Source organism: Diabrotica virgifera, chromosome 5 (assembly GCF_917563875.1).
Source record: "Diabrotica virgifera virgifera chromosome 5, PGI_DIABVI_V3a".
NCBI classification, from domain to species: Eukaryota; Metazoa; Arthropoda; class Insecta; order Coleoptera; family Chrysomelidae; genus Diabrotica; species Diabrotica virgifera.
Genome location: NC_065447.1, coordinates 61,548,509 through 61,561,973, shown reverse-complemented (window position 1 = coordinate 61,561,973; position 13,465 = coordinate 61,548,509). Strand labels below are relative to the sequence as shown.

The window sequence follows — 13,465 nt, the reverse complement described above, 5'->3', positions numbered from 1 at the left end:
AGTTTCTGCAGTATATTTTCAAGGATAGGGGTGGTTTCCGCAGAGATGTTGCAATAACCATATATATTTTTGAAAAGCACTATTGATGAAGCATATGCCCATATGGATCAAAAAGCAAAAAACAAAAAAAAAATTCAACCCCCCATTTTATTTATTTTTTTTTTGCTACAGGGGTTGCACTAGGAAACCGTTTTTGGTGTCCATGCATGGGTAATAATAACGTGCATAAAATGATATATGAAGCATATTAATAAAGGGCATTGTGTGTGAAGGATTCCAAGAAAATCAATTTATTTATTAATTCTTCTTTTTTTTGGGGTGGTTCCGGGGAAAAAATGGGGCTGCATTATACAAATTTGTAAATAGCACCAATACATGGGTAATCTCTAAAAGTATTTTTACTCTAGCATAAACGGTTCAGATGGTATAAAAAGAGGTTTTTTAAAATGTAGCACCCTGTAATTAAAAAAAGGGCAATTACCCTTAAGTAAGACCTATACCAAAAAATCAGTCAATTATTTTTGAATAATTGCCGCAGGATTTCTTCTTAATTTCCGTTACAGTTAGGGAAAAATATATATTTTTTGAAAACATCTTTTTTAAAAACTTGTCAACTTTATGGCGCCACCCCCGCTAAACGGTGGATGATAGAGAGATGCTGTCGGAAATAAATCGTAGAAAATATAGTCCTCTTCATATTTCTATAAAAGAAATTTTTTGTAAAAGGTACAGAAAGGGCTACGTTCCGCAAAAACCACAAATTACCCCCTTTAAAGGGGTGAAAAGGGAGGTTCCGGGGCGAAATTTTTTCAGAAAAAGTTAGTCTTATAATAAGCACCCGTTGATATACCAGGAAAAAAATAAAACCATACTTGTGTCCATTTTGCAAGGTTCGACCTTTGTTTCCTACACTATTATGAAAAAAAAGTTATTCTTTATAAAATGCTCATGCTCATTCTGTACTCAATACTGTAAGAGGTATGTTAAAAATATGAATTTCGCTCAGGAGTAAAGTACCTTTATATTTCACAATATGGAAAAGTGTTATTAAGAAAAGCTATTTGGAATTAACAATTATGTTATAATATGCAAGTATATTCTTCTAATTGAAACAAATAAAAAAATTTAAAATTTTTCTCAAATTATGGATACCCTTGGATATCCTACGGATATCTTATATAAAAATAGTCCTATAATTTTGTGCAATACACCATTTTACAGTAAAGAAAATAAGCTTTTTTTGTAATTTCACAATGTTTTTACAATGTACAAGAAAAGAGTCATAATGAGAAGTTAAAAAAATAATCATAAAAAATATCAAAAATCATTAAAAGTATAAAACCTTGAAATGCATAACTTGCTTAACAATAGTCGCACAACCTTATACAATAGACCGTTTTAAAGGTAATTAACTTCTTTTTCTTCTAAATGTGTGATTGCATATACCTAGAAATGCGTAGAAAAAAGTTACAGAACAATGTTTGCGAAATAATGGGGAAAATGACCCAAAATGATGTGAGCGGCGAACTTTAAAAAATCCTATTTCGGAAACTTTAGATCCCAGAGACTTCTACCAAACGTCATTTTAAAGAGGAGGGATGGTGGTTATTTTTTGCTACAGCAATACCTATACCTATATCTCTGTGGAAAAAAGTTATGGGGCAAAAAACAAAATTGCTGTCTTTCGTGTTTTTTTCTTGCTTTTCTTTTGACTATATTTTTGCAAAAAAAAAAATTTTTACTTTAAGATGTGACATTTCGATAGTAAATTTAACCTGGAACAATTTTTTCTGTAGACGTGTTTGTACCAAAAGTACAAAATTGCATTGAACTCACCCTAATTCACCCTGTGCCTAGGGACTAATTCACCTCTTTCTTAAAAACGCACCCATTTAAATGGTAGCACTCCACGATTTTTTTAAATTTAAAGGTGCATTGACCATATGAGACAATAAAATCCCGTTAACGTTGTAGTTCCTATTAGCTCTCTTATTTTGAACATAATCAATAGCCTATTTATAACATGATACTTGTAATATCTGTTTTGTTATATCTACTAGTTAGTATATTACTTGGTGTGGGATCTGTTACTATTGATTCAGCTTTTTGGCCGTTTTGCAAACCTATTAATTGGCTTACATTTTGGGTGAATAGTAACTAAAATTTTGAGGCTTCATCACTAATAATCATTCATTTTTTTTATTTTCTTACTTTCATATTTTCGTCACACTACTAAAATCCATCTACTGTTTATTGACGAAATTTACATAGGTCTATTCATTGTCGTCATTTCTCTCGTACTTAACGTATATATATATATATATATATATATATATATATATATATATATATATATATATATATATATATATATATATATATATTGTACGGCCATATGTCAAGTGTACGAGAAAAATGGCGGCGACGAATGGCCCTGTTGTTGAATAAATAGTAGTAGCACTTAACGCACAAAGTTGAAATAAATAGTAGCAAGGTCTAAGCATCAATATTTATTTTAATTAATGTGAAAATTTTAAGTTATTTAGTGATCAAGGATTGTACAATTTTTTAACCACTATTATATTAAAACATATTTCATTTAAATTATTTATAACAGCTCAAATTTTCGATTTTATTGAAATCAGCAACAAATTAATTTTTGTATACACAGTACTTTAATTCTCCATCTGGCATGTTCCAATTTACGAGTCCTAACAATTATTATCATTCTATTTGCCTTTGTCACTGTGCCGGGTCGGCTTTCCTAATTAGATTTCCCATACGTTTCTATTTTGGGTCATAGTCCATTCTTTCACGGTTTTTGCTTTAAATTTTAAAGAACCGCTTGGATTGACATGAAATTTGGCATACGCATAGCTTACATGTCAAAGAAAAAAATGTGATATTGTGCCGATGTGTGCTTTTGCCCTGGGGGTGACTTTCACCCCCTGTTGGGGGTGAAAAAATATAAGTCTAAATAAGTCCGGAAATGGATAAACTGACTCATTTTAAGTAACTTTTGTTCTATAGAGCTCTTTCGCCAAGTCAACACTTTTCGAGTTATTTGCGAGTGAATATTTTCATTTTTCAACAAAAGAACTACATTTTTAGACGGTTTTTGACAAATAACTCAAAAAGTAAGTATTTTGTCGAAAAAAAAACGTTCTTAGCGAAAATATAGCCTGTAAAAAAGTAAAAAAAATGGCGTACGCGTTAGGTCTCTGGACCTCGTAAAACCAGAGTTATAGCCAATGAAAAATATATTCATATTCACCAAATTTCAAATAGAATACTTCGAAGTGAAATATCCAAGAAATTAAGCACTTTTTGGGGAAAACCCATTATAACTTTTTTAAAGTGTTTAATAAAAGCTTTATTTCTGTTTTTATAAAAAGTTTCTAGCATTCAATTTAAACAAGTGACGCTCAAAATAAAGTTGGTCGCTTTTGTTTTGGCAAAAAAAAAAATCGGGAAGACCACCCGCTAATTAGGAACTTCAATGAAATTAATCGTTACCGCTCCACAAATTATTTTACTTATGTTGTGTTTATATGATCTATAAGTTTCATCGATTCAAAGTGCTTATTTTGCAAAAAATTTGGTTTTAAAGTAAAATTTTTAAAGATTTTAATTTTGAAAAATATGCTATTTTTCAAAATAACCTAAAAATTGTTAGATATACCAAAAATCTCGAAAAACAAAAAAAAGTCAGATTTGCTTTTCTGAATATCATGTATTTTTTGTTTTTCTGTTAGACAAAAATTGATTGAGATTTGGTGTTTCTAAATTTGCATACATTCGTGATGAGTGACTCGTTCAACCCCTTTTAACTACAGCCCTTTCAAAAATAAGGACTTTGAACCGATGAAACTTACAGATCATATAAACAATACATACACGGGTCAAGAAACTTGGTGAAGTTGTAACGATTAAGTTCATTTGAGATACTAATTAGGGGGTGATTTTCCCGATTTTTTTAACAAAAGAAAAGGAACTATCTTTATTTTGAGCGTAACTTGTTTACTTTTGATGCTAGAAATTTTTTTTATAAAACAAAAATGAAGCTTTTTTTAAACACTTTAGATAAGTTGTAATGAGTTTTCCCCGAAATGTGCTTCATTTTTGGTTATTTCACGTTAAAGTATTCCATTTGGAATTTGACGAATATGAACCTATTTTTAATTAGCTATAACTCTGCTTCTACTAGGTATAAAAACGTGATATATACACCATTTTTTAAAATTTTTTACAGGCTATATTTTTTCTATGAATGTTTTTTCGACAAAATACGTACTATTTGAGTTATTTGCAAAAAACCGTCTAAAAGTGTGGTTATTTTGTTGAAAAAAATGAACATATTCACTGGCAAATAACTCGAAAAGTATTGATTTAGTGAAAAAACTCTATAGAACAAAAGTTACTTAAAATTAGTCAGTTTATCAATTTCCGGACTTACTTTGGACGAATACTTTTTCACCCCCAAGAGGGGGTGAAAAGCACCCCCGGGGCAAAAGCACATATCGGCACAATATCACTTTTTTTCTTTGACTTGTTAGCTATGTGTATGCCAAATTTCATGTCAATCCAAGCGGTTCTTTAAAATTTAGAGGTTTTGCAATATTTTACCGTTAAAGAACGGACTATCATATCAATCTCAATCCTCTTTACCGACATGTCCCGTCTAAGCGTCTTGTCACAGGTCTTCATTGGCCTTAATCTCCTACTCCTAACAAGAACCCGCAGATCAGCAATTCTTTGTATTGGGTGATTAATGTCTCGACGTGGAACATGACCATTCCATCTTAACCTACGCTCTCTCATTTTGGCATCAATTGCCCTAGATCGTAATATAGTAATCTTTAATTTTATCATTTTCTGTCATTCATCTAAGCATTCTCATTTCTACCACATGCATCCGTTGTTCCTCTTTCTTTTTAACTGCCCAACATTCAGTTCCGTACATCAAAGCTGGTCTTATGTCTGTTTTATAGAATTTTCTCTTCAGCTTCATTGGAATTTTTCTGTCACACAATACAGCACTCGCGTCCTTCCACTTCATCCACCCAGCCCTAATTCTACTGCATACATCTCCATCTATTTCCCCATTACTCTGTAATACCGATTACCTAGGTATTTAACACTATTAATTTTCACAATCATTTCACCATCCAAATATATCATATCACTTGTCGTAACTACATCTTTAAATGAACATTCCAAATACTATGTTTTGTCCTATGAAGTTTTAAACCTTTTCCCTTAAGTGCTTGTCTCCACTTCTGCCCATTCCAATTTTTGTTCTAAGTCTCTTTCATTATTTACTACTAATATTACATCATCAGCATATATATTAAGCACCAGTGAATGTTATCTTGTAGTTTTGCTGTTATTTGATCTAAAACTAATAGGAAAAAATGAGGACTAAGCACCAATCCTTGGTGCAATCCTACTTTTACATGAAATTTGTCAGTCTCTCCCACATCTGTCAAACACTAGTTGTTACTTCCTCATATAGGTCTCTCACAGTCTTTACATATTCAACGGGGACTCCTTTCTTATCGAGTCACCACATAATCTTTCGAGGAACTCTTAAGATCAATGAATACCATATGAACGTTTGTTTCTTTATTCCTGTATTTTTCCATCAACTAACTATAGTGAAAATTGCATCTGTTGTTGATCTGTCTTGCATAAAGCCAAACTAATTATCGCATATTTTGGTTTTTTCACGTATCCGTCTATCAATTACTCTCTCTATCTAATATATTAAATTCTTCGTCGAAATGTGCCACACTCAATTTTGAGCATAGGCAGCTCCCCCAATATATTGGTGTTTTGGTACGCAAATTGAACAAGTATATACCTATAAATATCTGGGCCACGAGATTAAATTAGAAAGAGATAATCAAACAACATAGACGGAGAGGCAGCGCCGAAAAATCTCTCTGAATTTACTAAAGCTAGTTTTTTCACAGTTGATTACTGTGATTGTGTAGAGAAACATACGGCGGTCGGTCAAGCGAAACGTTGAACAGGTGGTACTGACAGCTTGTCAAAGTTGCTTACCTGCGGAGCTAATTAAATCCATTTACTAAGGCTGAAAATCAGTACACACATTCTAAATTGAATATAAATAGAAGTTATTATAGTCGGTCAGCTGTATGATGGGACAGAGCCGGTCGGTCGGCCCCAGTGAATGTACAGGGTTAATCACTATATTTTGACCCCCTTTGTAAACTGCTTTATTTACAGAATTAGAAAAAAAATGTAAATACAAAAGTTATTCGATTTTTTAATTATGATTTTTTGACATTCGATTCGATATGTAATCGATAATTGATATAATTTGCCGTATGGGCTGTGTTCATGTATATTTATGGATATTTTTTTGAGGGTAGAATCCATTTGTTATTTCTAATGAATGATCTTCACATAGCTGGATTATTCACGTATAGTTTGGATTTGTACTCGTCTACCCATATATTCCTATTAGGTATGGTGTAATTGTTTCACTTTCCCACCCGCGAATTTAGATCTCCCAAAATGAATAGTTCTTTACATTTATTAAATCCTAAACAATTCCGTAACTTTCTATAAAATTTTTCTTTATTTTAAATATTCAAATCCACCATTTGGAGGAGTACCACAGCAAATGTATCTAGATTATGACCTTTTTTTAAACTCTAGAATGATAATTATTTGCTCGTCAACCTGCGTGTGTGTGTGTGTGGGTGAGTTTTGTTTTATGGGGCTGGAACTAAGCCAATTAGCCAGGCTCGTCAACCTCTTAACACCTTTGTATAAATTTTACCAATTTGTTTTAAACTAATATTGTCCTGTCCTGTTCTATATTTTGCTCTATTACTTTTTGGTAGCCCAAAACGAGTACTTTTTGCTACTTTGGTTTTGTATAGGTGGTTGTCTAATACTCTAGTATAGTATAGAGGAAACTCTGTAGAATTTCAGTTATGAAGTCCTAGTGATTATTAAAGGACATTATATTATAACAACTATATAAGTGGTTAAAAAATTATATTTGTTCTTATTAAGATTATTATTTAGTATTTTGCGTAAGCACACTAGATTGATGTACAGTTTTGATCACCTAACGTTGAGAAGAAAGCCTTGCTGCAAAAACAAAGAACCAGTTAACCTTAAGTTCTGGATCCACGCAACTTCCGAACAGTAGACATTTGAAGATACCATTTTTTTAGTTGATTGCGCATAGTTTTGTGTGACCGCTTCATTGTTCATAGCATGCTTGCACGTGTGGCCAAAGTATTCGCACAATGATTATATAAGCTGAGTTACTTCTTAGTTGACTAATCAAACCAAACTCCTAACAATTAGCAGGTAGATAGCAAGGTAGGCATTGATAAACTTGAAGACTCACAGGACAAGTCTTTGGTTATGTTCGAACGACCTCAGCGGCTGGACAACTGAGTAAGCGGTAAGCTTTCCCTATTGCCGCTGTATACAACCACTAAGCCGCTTTGTGCTTACATTCAGCCGCTGGGGTCGTCCAAACTTACCCTTTGATTCGACCAAAAGGCACATTCCTGTCTTACAACTAAATATGTTGGTCAGTCTTCGGTCTACCAGCTAAATGTGTTGGTCAGTCTCTGTTGAATGTAACTCGACTTTCAGTTCAATAGCTTCACGAATAGATTAATTCTATAGAATATATCGACGTCACATGTATTTACAGATGGATTTGTTTGGTGTTTTTATAAAAATCTGATTAAGTATATTATGATCCACGTTTCCGAAAAATTTTTCGTACAGTTTTTCTAGAAATTATTACAAATATTCAGGCTAAAACAAAACAAATTAAATATATTCACAAATTCACAAGCTTGCAGGCCCTGCAATATATGGTAGCAGGATCGGATTTGAGTCTAACCAGGCTCTCCGCTCTCATGCATCAGTCTTTCAGGCCGAGATTTTTGCGATTCTGGTATGTACTCAGGAGATAAATAGCAAGCAGCGCTAGGGGCTCTTTTACCATCCAAAGTCAGCTTTAAGCTAGTCCTTGGGTGCAATAGAGCACTGGCTGCTGTTACGCTGGCCAATAGGGTCAACTGGATAGTGGTACTGGGACCACAGGTATGTTCAATATACCTATAATTGTGGCTCAATCCCATATAAACATAATACGTTTGTATAAAATGTCAAAACGGTACTTCAAAGAGTTGAAGACCTAAGTGAAAGAAGGGCGTATGTCACATTTTCTAAAATTTTGAGTTTCCTAGTGAATGAAGGTGGTATGTAACTTCACCATCATATGACACTTATACTGTACCTCTAAAAAGCTTAATAAGAGATATTCCAGTGGATGACGGTGGTATGTAACATGTAAAATACGATTCCTGAATGGAAGAAGGAGGTATGAAACATTTTTCGTTTTTTTCGGGTTTAAATTGTTTATAATTCGAAAATGATTAACTTTAGAGAAAAATTACAAAAGTCCTTTTTTGTTTCCAATGATCAAAGAATCTAAAATAATGTCTACCCGGGCCGAAAAAAATGATTTTTATAATTTAATTTTTTTTAAATAAATGTAGCAATAACTCTGAAATTATTGCATTTAGGTATAGGGAATATAACACACAAAATATCAGCATTTCTTAAGGACTTCAAAACGCAAAAAAATATACAGGGTGTTCCATTTGAAATAAGAAAATTAATTAGATTTCCGAGATAATTGAGGCTTTCCATACATAACAGTCACTCTGTATAATATACTCCATTTAATAATACAAGGCAAGGTAGAAGGAAGAAGAAGGCCATCGAAGGTCGAAGAAGACCGTCATGGCTTATAAACCTGTGAGAATGGTTTAACAGATCCTCTGCATCCATTTTCCGAACTGCCATCATCAAAATTACTATAGCCAATTTGATAGCCAACGCTCGATAATCGAGCACGCCACATGAAGAAGATTATTTTGTGTTTAATTACATAAATTTCTGTAAAACTATTTATAGAGTATTATTTCATGCAACATACCCCCTTTATCCATTCAGATAAAGGATAGTAATACAAACTAAAATTAATCGAAGAAGGTACAGTTTTTATTTATTTTAAGAAAAAATACTAAAATTAAAAACAAATTATCAACATTACAGTAGGAAAAATGAAAGAATACCCATGAACGAACATATAAAACACGCTGTATTTTCCTGTCACCGTGTCATACAAAAAATTGGCCAGCGCAAGTACATGTAATAATTATTACTCACAATCGGTTAGTAATTTATGGATTTCTAACCTTTGAAGTAATCAGGAAGCGACTTATTACTTACTTTACTTTCCCAGCTAGCCGGGAAAGTACTTTCCCTTCTAGCATCTGTCACTTTTCTACCTGCAAATGTCAATGTCATTTTTGATTAAAAGATGGTTTAGAAAGAATAGAATCCACTCAACATTTATTTAATTAAGAAACAACAACAACAATAACAAAAAGAAAACTATTTGGAATTATAAATATTAATAGTTACATTGGAATTATGATTACTATTAACGGTTAAAGTAAGACCGTGTTGCTCAAAATTATGAGTTTCAGAAATAGATGATGACGCCGACGTTTCTGGATTTTCTACATGAGATAACATATTAGCAATTTTTATTTGTCCATGTAATGAATTCTCCACATATATTATTACATGTACTTGCGCTGGGCAATTTTCTTTGTGACACGGTGACAGGAAAATACATGAAAATACATTTTATATGTTCGTTCATGGGTATTCTTTCATTTTTCCGACTAAAGGAATGCTTATAGCAATATAAATAAAGCCAAATAACAGATACAATATTTTCATGATAAAAGTAGAGGAATAAAAACTTTAACTGCCCATATCTCAAAAGGTAGGCATTGTAACATACCCCATTCTTCCACTTAGGTCTTCAGTTATTCATTCACATTCACATTTTAATAAAAGAGAGCACTACTTTTATTATAAAAATCGATTCGTATACGATCCTATTTTTTTTGGCTTTAATCGAAAATATTAGAAATGAGCATTTCACTATGCGGACACTTCAAAAGGTGGGCTCAATTTTTTACTAAACAACTTGCCAAAAAAAAGAAATTAGAAAATTTCAATTTTTTTCTCCTTTTCGTTTCTATATTTTGAGAGCTTTGTATTTTAGAAAAAATTTGTGAAGACAAAAAAGTGTTAAAATTAAATTTCCTTTAAGCTAGAATTGATTACAAATTGGAAAAATAATATTTATTATTATTGCAAAATTAGCAAAAACCATTAAAAAAATGTCAAAAATGTAATGTTTTTTTCAATAATCGTTTTCAGGTATTTAAAAGCCACATAAAACGTTCAAAATTTTTTTAATACAAAAAAATACTACGCAAAATTTCAGCTTAACAGATCTATAGTTTTCACAAAATAATTTTGAAATCTAAGCTTTTGAAAAAAGAATATGCAGAACCAACAAAAAGATTTAAATACGTGAAAAATATGAAAAATAGTTTTACATATAAAAAAATTCAAACTTTCAAATAAAATTCGAAATCCGTTGAATAGGAGAGCCTAGATTACTTTTTAAACAAGTGTACAATTTTGTGCACAACTTACAAGTGCTAATAAATAAATAGAATAACTTTCCAATTTTAGGATCAACAAAAGTTGACCAGAATAAGTTTGATGTCTGTTTTTTAAACAAATATATTAGTTTTGCCAAGTACTTACTAAATACATATATAAATGTTCATCTTTTTTTTCTTTTGTACAACCTGGTAAAAATGTTGCTTTAAAACTTTAAAAATACAGAAAAATCGACGAGAGGCAGTGGTGGGGATGAAGGGATGGCAATTTCAGTCATTTTTTTTAATCTTTAAATTTTAAATAAAAGTTATTCTATTTGTTTATTAGCTTAAACATTATAAAGTTCTTTAAAAAATTCGAATGATTCGAATTATTTCACTTGAAACCTTAATGCTCTTAGGGTGTAAAAATTTTTTCAAGTATTTAAAGTTTTTTAAAAACTAGTCGATCGATTGTGCTTAAATTTTTTGCAGTCCTTTTTATATTAAAAAGAGTTTCTGGGTAAATTTTTAAGGTTTTATGTGGATTTCAAATACCTTCAAAAATTATTGAAAACATTTATTTTTTTTTGCTAGGTTTGCAATAATACTAATTAGTTTTTCAATTTGCAATCAATTCTATCGTGGCCATTCTAGATGCCGAGATAGAACTATAAACAGAAAAAAAATTGTATTTTTTAAATTTTTTTCATAAATTGTATAATAAACAATTTAGCCCACCTCATTGTTAATAATATTTTTGAAGCGTTTAAAGAAAACAAATATGATTATGTACGATTTACCCAACCCAAAACAGATACCGCTTGATCTATACAGTGTGTCAATTTGAAAAAGTATCACCATCTACAATTTGGTTCCCATAGAAAATCTAAAAATATGCATGTCAAATGTATTTGTTAGGGGGACATTTTGTAGATAAGTTTTCAACTACAATATATCAAAATCAAATAAAACCGTGCAGGTATTAAGTATTAAAAAAAATTAAGTTTTCAATCTAATAGCACATAAAACAACATCCAAAAATGTTATTCTACATCCTACCAGACTGAAAACAATTGGAACCTTCTCTGGTAACACCTCCGAGGCTTCTAAAATTTGCAAGCCATAACGGATGCTGAGACTAAAGAAGATGAGGGAATTTTACAATTTATAATTCACTTCCCATCTGCTCAGCGCGGTAAAGTTCCAACAGAATGGTTCCCTTTGTACTCCAATCAGATTAAACATGTAAATCAAAAATAAATAACCATTTTCAATTTCGTTGCAACACGAAACTACAGCCGCATCATTATTCCAGTTCAATCAGAGAGTGCAGCAAGCACCTCTACCGGTTTCGAAACTTATTAGTCTCTCATCAGGAGGCACATATGCTGCTCTCTCTGACCCAACTAGGACAAACCCCGGTGTGCAGTCGCGGATTGCAACGAACGAAATGGCAGGGATGCCCTAGCGGCAACTGCTACCAAAAAAAAACTAAGTTTTCAATCTAATAGCACATAAAACAACATCCAAAAATGTCATTCAACACCCTACCAGACTGAAAACAATAGGAACCTTCTCTGGTAACACCTCCGAGGCTTCTACAATTTGCAAGCCATAACGGATGCTGAGACTAAGGAAGATGAGGAAATTTTACAATTTATAATTCACGCCCCATCTGCTCAGCCCATTAAGTATTAAGTTCAGAACTCCAAAATTTTTTGGAGTGTTGAGTCACAAGATTTTTCGAAAAATCACTGAAAAGAAATAATGTATGGGGTATTTTTGAAAAGGTAGTTGAACGACCTTTAAAAAGCGGTATCACTCAACTTAAAGATTCCATTAAAGATTTTGAGGGTGGTGACCGCCCCTGCTAGAGGGTTGATGTAATTTAGTTGAAAACTGGTCTACAAAATGTCCCCATCACAAATAAATTTGGCGTGCTTTTGCATATTTTTAGATTTTCTATAGGTACCAAATTATACAGGTGGTACCTTTTCAAATTGACATACTGTACAGGGTGAGGCAGATAAACGGCCTATTAGAAATATCTTGAGAACTAAAGGCAACAGAATCATGAAAATTGGAATGAAGGGGTTGTGAAGAGTGATCTATTTAATGAAAATAATTTCATCCATTTGCTACTTCCGGTTATACCGGAAGTTGCTTATAACTTCGTTTTTTTAAATGGGACACCCTGTATATTTTTACATTTTTGGATTCTACTCGATGTCTTCTTTCTTAAAATATGAGGTTTTGTAATGTTATACAGGGTAGTTTAAAAGATAATTATGTTTTTTTCTTAATTTCGTAGCAATATTCACACCCTGTAGAATTGTAGTAGTTGATATCAAAAACTCTATTTATGCTCAAATGATTTTTAATATAGTCTACTATTGTTTAAAATTATTAGTATAGCTAAATGTTGAATTTTAGTATACAGTGTTGGTCGAAACTAGGAATGAGGATTTTCTGAATTTTCTTAAATGGAACACCCTGTATTTTAGTATTATAATGAAATGATATTTTATGGTAATTTTTTATTTCTTAAGCATTCCCTATACCTAACTGCTTTAATTTGTGAGTTATTGGTGATTAAAGCCCAACAGTAATTGCAAAAAAATACGTGAAATTTTATTAGGTTGGCCGTGAAAATACTCAATCACAAATAATTTTTCGAAAATAAATACATATTAATCTAGACTGATCCTTAAAATGACCAATAATGGTTGAGCTATCAAAATATCTACGTAGTTAACATTGTTGGTGCGATTCAATTAAGCACAAATTAAAGCAGTTAGGTATAGGGAATGCTTAAGAAATAAAAAAGTACCATAAAATATCATTTCATTACAATACTAAATTATAGGGTGTTCCATTTAAAAAAAAAATCAGAAAATACTCATTCGTAGTTTCGACCGACC

At 31.8% G+C, this 13,465-nt stretch overlaps 1 protein-coding gene across 1 annotated transcript in view; it reads left to right on the top strand.

The window, feature by feature from the left end:
* The window catches only part of LOC114334498 (breast carcinoma-amplified sequence 3 homolog), a 106,399-nt gene that overhangs the window by 77,612 nt on the left and 15,322 nt on the right, over positions 1–13,465 (top strand). The window lies entirely within an intron of this gene.